At 56.3% G+C, this 11,746-nt stretch overlaps 1 long non-coding RNA gene and 1 pseudogene across 1 annotated transcript in view; both read right to left on the bottom strand.

The window, feature by feature from the left end:
* Window positions 1–7,113: 7,113 nt before the first annotated feature.
* LOC126417526 (5.8S ribosomal RNA) lies at window positions 7,114–7,268 on the bottom strand (annotated as a pseudogene).
* Window positions 7,269–7,650: 382 nt separating this feature from the next.
* Window positions 7,651–11,746, bottom strand: part of LOC126416090 (uncharacterized) — a 375,983-nt gene continuing 371,887 nt past the window's right edge. The window contains exon 3 of the long non-coding RNA XR_007575411.1: window positions 7,651–7,740. This is a non-coding gene — a long non-coding RNA (uncharacterized LOC126416090). The remainder of the gene's footprint in view (window positions 7,741–11,746) is intronic.

Below are 11,746 nucleotides of genomic sequence, written 5' to 3'. Positions count from 1 at the left end.
CCTCGCCGACGCTGGAGACCATGTGCCCCTCCAATTCAATGTTGCGGTGCACACAGTTACCTCCTCGACATGCGGTGCAGGTTGGAGATGGCACGCCGGATGGACGGCGTGTCGTAATAGGCCGCCTTCTGGGAGTGACACCAGTCGAGTCGAATATGGTCTCCGACTACCTGGGCGTCGATCACGCGGGCGATGCCGTCTTTAACCGCCATCACGTCAGGCTTGCGGATTCCCTCAGGTGTACGGAGGTGGGGCTCCACTGAGACGTTGAAGCCCCTCTGCACGAGTCCACGAGCGACATAGCGCACAATAGCGTCATGACGTTTAACTCGGGACCCGTGCATCCTGAAGCAAGCCTGTAGTACATGGTTGGCGGTCTCCACGGCTTGGCAACCCGCGCGACATCTGGTGTCCGCCTCTCGCCCCCCGACTGCACCGTGCCCTCGTCGGGAAGGCGTTGATGAGGGCGCGGAGGGCGTCGATGTGATCACGCCCAGATAGCAGGCGACTGGTGTCGGCGACCCATTGATGTTGCCCTTTGATGGCGGCGGAAGATGACAACGCCGCACCGTCAATGGCGATGACGTCAAGCTGCTCCCCCAGGTGGCGTCGGGGGTTGAAGACGCAGCGACCTGCGGTGGAAAATTGCAGCCCCAGGTACCGGAAGGTTTCACCCACATGCAGGGCAGGCAGGGTGGTGTTGCTTGCCATGAAGGTGACGTCTCCATCCACCTTCCCCTTCTTGTCGCGTCCAGACACGACCAAGGCGAGGGTGAAACACTTCCGGGCGTTGATCTGCAGCCCCAGGTGTGCGAGGGCTGCGACGGCTGCATCGATGAGGGACTGCAAGCCCCTCGCGGTCGATGCGAACAGCAGGACGTCATCTGCAAAGGCCGCAGCGTTGACCCTGCGACAAAGTATCCGAGCTCCAATGTGGGAGGGAAGTTGACCTAAAACATAGTCCACCGCAAAGTTGAAAAGGAGGGGGGAGAGGGGATCGTCCCGACGGACACCCCTTGACGGCTGCACAGACACTCCCACGCCGGCAGGCCATGAGCCCCCAGCACAGGACGAAGGGCAGCGTGATCCACCGAATCAAATGCTTTACAAACGTCGATCGATGCCACAAAGACAGAGCGGCAGGAGCGGACTGCATCAGTGAGAGCAGTGTCCAGGATGAAGGTGTTCTCCAACATCCCATGCCGTGGGATGAATGCCCGCTGACGTTGGTCCACAGCACATAGACGCATCAGGCGAGATGCAGGAACCTTGTGGAAGGTACGCGCCAGCACCGAGCAGACCGTAATGGGGCGAAAGTCAGCGGGGGATGTTGGTGCAGCCGTTTTGCAGAGAAGGGACGTGCGCGCGCGAAGCAGACGCTCGGGAAGGGCACGGGCCAGAAGGAAGAGATTCATCACTTTCATGAGGACCTCACGCGGCAGGCGCCGCAGCTCCGCTGGAGTAAGGCCGTCCGGACCAGCCGCTGATCCCCTGGGCGGCAAGGCAGCTGCGACCTCCTCATGTGTGACCGGCCCCCACAGGCACTCAAGAGCGACAGGCTCCGAGTGCGGCAGGAGGCGTTCGCGGATGAAGCCCACGGTGGAAATGGGCTTCTTCGTGAAGAGGTCCGCCCAGAAGTCCAGCAGATCCGGGATGTCGGGTGGCGGCTGCAGCAGGGTGCCATCCAAGTGGCCACGCACGCAACGCGCGTGTGACCTTCGGAAGGCATCCTGCGTCTTGGCGTACTCCCATCGGCGCCGTTTGCGCCTCTGCTGTGGTGGAGCGGCAGGCGGCCGCTTCGGTGGTTGACGCGGCCTCTGCATCCTCGTGCTGGTCCTCTCCCCTCTGGACCCTACCGACGCAAGGGCATCCGGGAGCATGCCCAGGATGACTTCGGGTGGCGTCCCCCGCCCCAGACCGATGACTCGGTCCAGAGCAGAGAAACGCTGAGCGGAAGCAGGCAGCCCCGCTAGATGCTCCCAGGTGGCATCAGTCGGCCCCTCCGGCGGCGGCCCGATGTTGTCGGCCGCGAAGTCCTCGGCTGCATCGTCGGGCGGCGCAGCGCCATCGCCTGCGTCAGGCAGCGGCCCCGCCGCTCCCCGGCGGGACGCCGGCTCTTCCCCCGACCGATCTCAAGAGCCTCCATAAATTCGCGGACAAACTGCTTGTGGGCAGCTTTCCGCCGTTGGCACTTGATTGCCTCGAGCGTTCGGTCGGGGAACATCCTGGTCAGTTCTTGATTGACGAAGAACCGTGCGCCCCTCTCAAGGAACAGTTCGGCCTCTGATTTTGCGAACGACAGGACCTCTTCTTCCGTCCACCTCACGCGATGCCTCTCCGTGACGATCTCCTCATTGGTGACCGCTGGGTGTTGGCGGCGGCGGCGGTGGACCCCGAGACCGTTTTTGGTGGTGAAGCTGTGGTGGCACTCACTGGAGGCAAAAGTAGCTACACCTGTTATCGCATCTACGTCACGGCCGGTTGGCCGGATAGGTGCTGGGGAAGCTGGGGTGGCACCTTGAGCGGAAGGGCCACCACTTTTATTCACTTGTATGCTGCCCCCAACTATAAGGGATAATGCGAGGGGGGGCTGGTAACCCCCCCAAGCCCCTGGTGTGGTCTTCCACTCTGCGAAAATCAGCGGGCCCACGTGAAGGGGAGAAGACCGCAGGAGAGGAGAGGCTAAGAGGGCAAGGCCCATGTATTGCGCATCACTCTCCCTGTAGCTACAACCCAAAGAATGTACCTTGCAGCAGCAGCACGACTACATCAAAACCGCGCTTCGAAAAGCCGAGTTCGGATGCAACCGCACCGCCGCCACTTCGCCGCCTTAAGAGAGTCATAGTTCCCTCGCCAGTGGTTTCGATAGAAAGTAGATAGGGACAGCGGGAATCTCGTTAATCCATTCATGCGCGTCACTAATTAGATGACGAGGCATTTGGCTATATATAGCCGTCTTTATTCACGTGTGTGAATACACAGAAAAGAAAGTTACCCATACAATGGGTTTACAAATGACAGACATAACAAACACTAGACAAAACAGGAAAGAAACAAGTGAACAAATGGCATTTGTGTCTGTGATAGGCGCCAGGCAGCAGCGCAGAAAGACACAAATTGGGCCCTCATCCAACACTAGTCCAGTGCATCGTGCTCATTGTGGCAGTTATCACATCGAAACGCCTTGGCGCCATCACAGTAACGATGAGGACCTGCGTTGCCATGGCCGCAAAATGGTGGTCTCTAAAGCCCAGCCTTCACAGGTCACGTGCAGAATCCGGTGACCAGACTCCCCTGTACGAGATGGTTGCCGAGGTGGTCGTGATGCGCTGGACTGCTGGGTGAAGTCTTCTAATGGCCTGGTGGACGGCTTCCCTGTCGTAGACCGCGACTTTCTCCTTGTGGCAATGATCAACGTCCAGGTTAACACCTACGACTTAGGCATCAACAATATGGGCTGCATCGCCCCAAACCGCCACGATGTCCAGCTTCTTAAGGCCCTCAGATGTTCTAAGGTGAGGCTTGTGGTGGATTTGGAAGCCTCAGCGACGAAGGCCTTGCGCAAGATATGATGCCAAGGGATTATGTCGCTTAATACGGGCGTCATGGCTCCTAAAGCAATGCTGTACAACGTGGTTTGCGGTTTCTCTTGCGACGCAGCCTGCCCTGCAGTTGGTGTCACCTGAACGACCGCGCTGCAGCTTTGCCCGTGTTGGAAGGGCATTAATCCTGGTTCGCAGGCAGGAGATAAAGTCGCAGCCACTGATAGGGTGGTGGGGGTTATCCACCAAGCTGCGTTGCCCTGGTATTCGGGCAGACTTCCTCAGGGCAGCGCCATCCACCGACGAGTACAGCCTCTCCATCCACATCCAGCGAAGCTGGTTGCTTGTCCGTATGGCGCCGTCATTCCACCGTAGCTGTTGCTCTAACCTCCCAATTTCGCGCCCGAGAACGTCTTCTGTCGACCTCTCTGATAGGACTCCCAACGCTCGGATGTTGGCGAGTCGATTCTGCCGCAGCAGAGGCCCAAGCCAGCGAGCTGATGGCACTCCCAAACCCCCAGATGTAACAGGGGCGTGAAAGTACGCAACAGGGATGTCCGCTGGCAGGGACAGCCAAGATCTCAAAGCTGTGCGGATGGCGATGTCCACTGTGGAGACAGCACCAAGACAGGTCCTTGAAAGAGCCAGGCCATGGTGGATTCCTGGCAAGATCACCGTTCTCAGGGCGTGAAGACGATGTTGTGGCTTCAGTGGTGCCTTGGACAAGACGCTTAGCTGTCGCTCGACCTCCCGCCTCGGATGGAAGAGGCTACGTCCGCTGGTAGAGAATTCCAGGCCAAGATACCGGAAAGTGCTCTCTACTGCCAATGCTAGAAGGGTGGTATGTCCAGCCTTGAAGGTCGTCGTGTTGTCGACCTTAACTTTCTTCTCGCGAACAGAGGCCGCGAGAGCGAGAGTAAACCACTTCCCGGGATTGACCTGGAGACCCAGGCCTCCAAGAACTGATATAGATGTATCAATTAGGTCCTGGAGACCTCCCTTAGTCTCAGCGAACAGCAAGAGGTCGTCGGCGACGGCGGCAGCATTCAGGCATCGTCCCATTACATTGGCACCAACATGATCTGGGAGGCGAGCAAGCATAAGGTCCAGCGAAAGGTTAAACAGGATAGGGGAAAGAGGGTCGCCCTGCTGAACGCCTCTTGAAGGCCGCACTGGACCCAATGACTTTCCCGAACCAGAGATCACCGTCTCTCCATCCTCATAGCATCCCACGATGTATCCAATGAACTTGTCTGGCAGACCATGTGCCCTCAGCAAGGCCTGAGGGCACCATGATCCAGAGAGTCGAATGCCTTGGACACAACCAGGGACTTTTGGGTTACCCCGACGAGGATCTCTAAAAGAGGGGCCCGACTTGTATCGGTTCCCCTTCCGGGTTCTGGAATAGAAACTGCATTCCCTTTCGCCCAATCGGGGCCAGCACAAAGTGTATCATGCTATGACGGCCCCCATCTCCTAGGGCTTAGGATCGACTGACTCGTGTGCAACGGCTGTTCACACGAAACCCTTCTCCGCGTCACCTCTCCATGGCCTAGCTGGAGTATTTGCTACTACCACCAAGATCTGCACCGACGGCGGCTCCAGGCAGGCTCACGCCCAGACCCTTCTGCGCCCACTGCCGCGACCCTCCCACTCGTCAGGGCTACGCGGCCGGCCGCAAGGACCGGCCATGACTGCCAGACTGATGGCCGAGTATAGGCACGACGCTTCAGCGCCATCCATTTTCAGGGCTAGTTGCTTCGGCAGGTGAGTTGTTACACACTCCTTAGCGGATTCCGACTTCCATGGCCACCGTCCTGCTGTCTTAAGCAACCAACGCCTTTCATGGTTTCCCATGAGCGTCGATTCGGGCGCCTTAACTCGGCGTTTGGTTCATCCCACAGCGCCAGTTCTGCTTACCAAAAGTGGCCCACTTGGCACTCCGAACCGAGTCGTTTGCTCGCGGCTTCAGCATATCAAGCAAGCCGGAGATCTCATCTATTTAAAGTTTCAGAACAGGTTGAGGTCGTTCTGGCCCCAAGGCTTCTAATCATTTGCTTTACCGGATGACTCACACGAGCACCAGCTATCCTGAGGGAAACGTCGGAGGGAACCAGCTACTAGATGGTTTGATTAGTCTTTCGCCCCTATACCTAGCTCTGATAATCGATTTGCACGTCAGAATCGCTACGGACCTCAATCAGGGTTTCCCCTGACTTCGTCCTGGCCAGGCATAGTTCACCATCTTTCGGGTCCCAACGTGTACGCTCTAGGTGCGCCTCACCTCGCAATGAGGATGAGACGCCCGGGGAGTGCGGAGGCCGCCACCCCGTGAAGGGCGGGGAAGCCCCATCCTCCCTCGGCCCGCGCAAGGCGAGACCTTCACTTTCATTATGCTTTTAGGTTTCGTACAGCCCAATGACTCGCGCACATGTTAGACTCCTTGGTCCATGTTTCAAGACGAGTCGTGAAATTGTCCAAAGCTGAAGCGCTGCTGCCAGGAGCGATTATTCCGCCCGAGAGCATCCCGAGCCAACTCCGGCGCGGGTCTAGGGCCGGGCCAGGTAGGTCCGTCATGTGGGAAGAACCGCCCGCGCTTGCCGGGAGCCCGGGCACCCAATGGGGCGAATCGACTCCTCCAGATATTCCACCGAGCAGCCAGCCAGGACCCAGGGGCTCTGCCCAACAGAAGCGAACCGAGGCCAGCGGGAGGACAGGCTGTGCACCCGGGCCGTAGGCCGGCACCCAGCGGGTCGCGACGTCCTACTACGGGAGAAGTGCTGCCCACCACACACCGGGCGGCCCCACCCCGCAGCGAGTGGAAAGGCAACCGGATATGACCCCACCGTGGATTGCTCCGCTTGGGCGGCCGGCCCCATCTGCCAAGGGCGGGGGCCAGGGGCCGGATGGGCGTGAATCTCACCTGTTCGACCTTTCGGACTTCTCACGTTTACCCCAGAATGGTTTCACGTACTTTTGAACTCTCTCTTCAAAGTTCTTTTCAACTTTCCCCCATGGTACTCGTTCGCTATCGATCTCGTGGTCATATTTAGTCTCAGATGGAGTTTACCACCCACTTGGACCTGCACTCTCAAGCAACCCGACTCGAAGGAGAGGTCCCGCCGACGCTCGCACCGGCCGCTACGGGCCTGGCACCCTCTATGGGCCGTGGCCTCATTCAAGTTGGACTTGGGCTCGGCGCGAGGCGTCGGGGTAGTGGACCCTCCCAAACACCACATGCCACGACATGCGGCAGCCTGCGGGGTTCGGTTCTGGACTCCTCCCTGTTCGCTCGCCGCTACTGGGGGAATCCTTGTTAGTTTCTTTTCCTCCGCTTAGTAATATGCTTAAATTCAGCGGGTAGTCTCGCCTGCTCTGAGGTCATTGTACGAAGTATCGCACGCCACACCGCCAGCCAGCTGTGCACGCTACCGAGACAGTACCCTTATGCGAACCGCCAGGCGACGGGCGCGCATCGCAAGTTTCAGGAGACGCAGCCGCCCCACAGGCGGCCTCAGCACTCCCAGGTCTCCAAAGCGTGGAAAACGCCGCGCGCTTCAGTATATGTAGCCGACCCTCAGCCAGACGTGGCCCGGGAACGGAATCCATGAACCGCAATATGCGTTCGAAACGTCGATGTTCATGTGTCCTGCAGTTCACATGTCGACGCACAATTTACTGCGTTCTTCATCGACCCACGAGCCGAGTGACCCACCGTCCTGGGTGATCTTTTTTTAGTTTTCCACTGTCTCTTTCAAAACATTTGCATGGGCGGGACTGAGGCGTTTGACGTCCATTGTTCCAGTGTTTCGTGTCACGGCCTCACGGCCGATGGGCGTCGTACGGCTCCACACCGGAGCGGACACTGACTCGGGCGAAAGTCATTCAAAACCGGCGCGAGGTGCCGCAGGCCAGCCGCTCCAGGGCTTCAGTGCTCGTACCACACAACATTTCCGCTAGTTTTGAGAAGCACGTGTGGTTCTGCATGCAGTGCACTGCTACTGTGGTCCGTACAGGTAGCATGTAGCGCGACACAACACGCACATCTAAAGACATGCAGTCTAGTCGGTAATGATCATTCCGCTGGTTCACCTACGGAAGCCTTGTTACGACTTTCACTTCCTGTAAATGATCAAGTTTGGTCATCTTTCCGGTAGCATCGGCAACGACAGTCGATGCCGCGTACCAGTCCGAAGACCTCACTAAATCATTCAATCAGTAGTAGCGACGGGCGGTGTTTACAAAGGGCAGGGAATAATTAACGCGAGCTTATGACTCGAGCCTACTGGGAATTCCTCATTCATGGGGAACAATTGCAAGCCCCAATCCTTAGAACGAAGGAGGTTCAGCGGGGTATCCCGACCTTTCGGCCTAGGAAGACACGCTGATTCCTTCAGTGTAGCGCGCGTGCGGCTCAGAACATCTAAGGGCATCACAGACCTGTTATTGCTAAATCTCGTGTGGCTAGAAGCCGCCTGTCCCTCTAAGAAGAAAAGTAATCGCTACTGCACGAAGGATGTCACACTACTAGTTAGCAGTCTAGAGTCCATCAATTCAGTGCCCTTCCATCAATTCCTTTAAGTTTCAGCTTTGCAACCATACTTCCCCCGGAACCCAAAAGCTTTGGTTTTCCGGAGGCTGCCCACCGAGTCATCGGAGGAACTGCGGCGGATCGCTGGCTGGAATCGTTTATGGTTAGAACTAGGGCGGTATCTGATAGCCTTTGAACCTCTAACTTTCTTTTTTGATTAGTGAAAACATACTTGGCAAATGCTTTCGCTTCTGTTTGTCTTGCGACGATCCAAGAATTTCACCTCTTACGTCACAATACGAATACCCCCGCTTGTCCCTATTAATCGTTACGTCGGGTTCCGAAAACCAACAAAATAGAACCGAGGTCCTATTCCATTATTCCATGCACACAGTATTCAGGCGGGCTTGCCTGCTTTAAGTACTCTAATTTGTTCAAAGTAAACGTGCCGGCCCACCGAGACACTCAATAAAGAGTTATGGTAGGATTTCAATGGGGTCCGCCTCGGGACGCACGAGGCGGTCGCACGCCTTCGGCTCGCCCCACCGTCAGGACGTCCCACGATACATGCCAGTTAAACACCGACGGGCGATGAACCAACAGCGTGGCACACAAATCCAACTACGAGCTTTTTAACCACAACAACTTTAATATACGCTATTGGAGCTGGAATTACCGCGGCTGCTGGCACCAGGCTTCCCCTCCAATAGATACTCGTTAAATAATTTAAAGTGTACTCATTCTGATTACGGGGTCTCGGATGAGTCCAGTATCGTTATTTTTCGTCACTACCTCCCTGTGCCGAGTGGGTAATTTGTGTGCTTGCTGCCTTCCTTGGATGTGGTAGCCGTTTCTCAGGCTCCCTCTCCGGAATCGAACCCTGATTCCCCGTTACCCGTTACAAGCATGGTAGGCCCAGAACCTACCATCGACAGTTGATAAGGCAGACATTTGAAAGATGCGTCGCCGGTATGAGGACCGTGCGATCAGCCCAAAGTTGTTCTCCGTCACCAAGGCAAACGGACCGGACGAGCCGACCGATTGGTTTTGATCTAATAAAAGCGTCCCTTCCATCTCTGGTCGGGAATATGTTTGCATGTATTAGCTCTAGAATTAACACAGTTATCCAAGTAACGTGGGTACATTGTAAGGAACCATAACTGATTTAATGAGCCATACGCGGTTTCACCTTAATGTGGCTTGTACTGAGACATGCATGGCTTAATCTTTGAGACAAGCATATGACCACTGGCAGGATCAACCAGGGAGCTGCGTCAACTAGAGCTGAGCAGCCGGCCGCCCGGGAGTGTGTCCCAGGGGCCCGCGCGAACACGCAAGCGTCCGCTCAACTATTCTGCCAACAGGAGGAGCCTGAGCTCCCCTGCACAATACACCTCGAAACCCTCTCAGGTACCGGGGGCGCGCAGCGCCGTCCAAAGTACTTGGTCGGGTTCGAGTGAGGCGCAATCGCCCGGAGTTAGGCGAGTAGACACTTTGGGTGCGACCACCCGTGCTCCCAACTGAGCTTGCCGATGCTGACAGAGGTCTGGGAGCGTGTTGTCGTGGCGTTGCCGGCGGGAGACAACACACGCCACCTACGGTGACCGACAGCTCCAACGCCAGCACCACAGAAGGGCAAAGCCCCACTTGGGTGCTGAAGCGAACTCTCCCAGCACAGCTCATGTGCCAACACGTCTGCACAGCTGCGATACCAACCACCAGGGAGAACCGCTGGGGCGACCGAGCAGCAGACGGCGCCGCGGCGCCGAGTGCCAGGCGGCGGCGCATCCTAAATGCACACAGTCCTCAATTGGACCAGCACACTGCAGATGTCCACCACGCTTCGCACCGGGCTCATGAGGACCTATTTTGGCCACACGGCGCCGCGCGCAGTCCGCGTCCGTCGGCCAGTGCGCATGCCACTGGGCGCCCCCAGGAGAAGGCTGTAGCGCGTGCGCCCACGCACCGCACGGCCAGCACGCCGTGTGGGCCCCCCCTCACTGGCCGGGGATGGTCACACCGAACCACCGCCGCGTATCGCTTCACACCCAGATCCCATTCACGTTTGTGGGCATGGTGGGTATCACTGAAACAACCGGTTAGTAGCGCAAACGATCGTCGCCCTCACTGATTCACCTCTAGTGAGAACAACCGCACCACAATGGGTTACCAGTTGTTCATTTGCGTAACTTCACCAGCAAACGTGGACGTCCATCGCCATTTGCAAATTCAACGATTATTGCATGCCTGTCTGTTAGGTGTCACGACACACTACGTCTGCCCACATACACGCAACAAAATGTGCACGCCTAGATAATACGTGGAAGGTGGCCCCCCCCTACGTATGCGATGTCCATTGTGCGAACGACTGGCAACTGGCCATTGTAGCATGACGCAGATGTGGAACGCGGTGCACTATGCTACCACATTGTGTGAGAAGAGACGACTAGGTCTGAATACACGCGCCACTACATCAACAGACGGCTCATGCTGACCGCCATCCAGGGCGCCCATTCCTCCCACAAGTCTCTATGGCGTACCACACTGCAATCCAGCTCTTACGGGGAGACGACACACAGCTGAGTGCACAACATTTGGACCGTTTGGTTTGCCGTTGTTGGGCGCAGTCGTTATATGGTCACACATGCGCCACGGTTTATCATTCAGTACATAAGGACCAGTGTGCAGTACAGTGTGTGGGTTAGGCGTACGACATCAGCGGACAGTGGACACACGCCGTACCACGACGTAGACCGAGTGCTTCAGCATGCGAATGCCAGTGAACAGCCGTGAAGGCCATTCAACACACTAACTCCTAACCGACCAGGTTGCGAAGGCAAGGGAGGGGGGGGGGTGTACGTCCTGCTGCCGTCCACATTACAATGTATATTGGGAGTATGTGGTAAGTCAGCAACACTTGCAAGGTGTTGTACGTGAAGCGATACACAGGAGAGCGGGCAGTGTGAGTAGCGAACTATATTGAGAGGGTTGCGGTTACGCAACATTACATTAATTTAACGAGTCGTATGACAATTACAGAGTGGGTTAAGGCCCAATGTGTGTTAGGTTAAGGCAGCAATTAGGTTGGGTTAAGGCAGCAATTAGGTTGGGTTAAGGCAGAAATTAGGTTGGGTAAAGGCAGAAATTAGGTTGGGTAAAGGCAGAAATTAGGTTGGGTAAAGGCAGAAATTAGGTTGGGTAAAGGCAGAAATTGGGTTGGGTAAAGGCAGAAATTGGGTTGGGTAAAGGCAGAAATTGGGTTGGGTAAAGGCAGAAATTGGGTTGGGTAAAGGCAGAAATTGGGTTGGGTAAAGGCAGAAATTGGGTTGGGTAAAGGCAGAAATTGGGTTGGGTAAAGGCAGAAATTGGGTTGGGTAAAGGCAGAAATTGGGTTGGGTAAAGGCAGAAATTGGGTTGGGTAAAGGCAGAAATTGGGTTGGGTAAAGGCAGAAATTGGGTTGGGTAAAGGCAGAAATTGGGTTGGGTAAAGGCAGAAATTGGGTTGGGTAAAGGCAGAAATTGGGTTGGGTAAAGGCAGAAATTGGGTTGGGTAAAGGCAGAAATTGGGTTGGGTAAAGGCAGAAATTGGGTTGGGTAAAGGCAGAAATTGGGTTGGGTAAAGGCAGAAATTGGGTTGGGTAAAGGCAGAAATTGGGTTGGGTAAAGGCAGAAA

Source organism: Schistocerca serialis, chromosome 8 (assembly GCF_023864345.2).
Source record: "Schistocerca serialis cubense isolate TAMUIC-IGC-003099 chromosome 8, iqSchSeri2.2, whole genome shotgun sequence".
Lineage (NCBI taxonomy): Eukaryota > Metazoa > Arthropoda > Insecta > Orthoptera > Acrididae > Schistocerca > Schistocerca serialis.
This window is presented reverse-complemented; position numbering and strand designations above follow the sequence as displayed.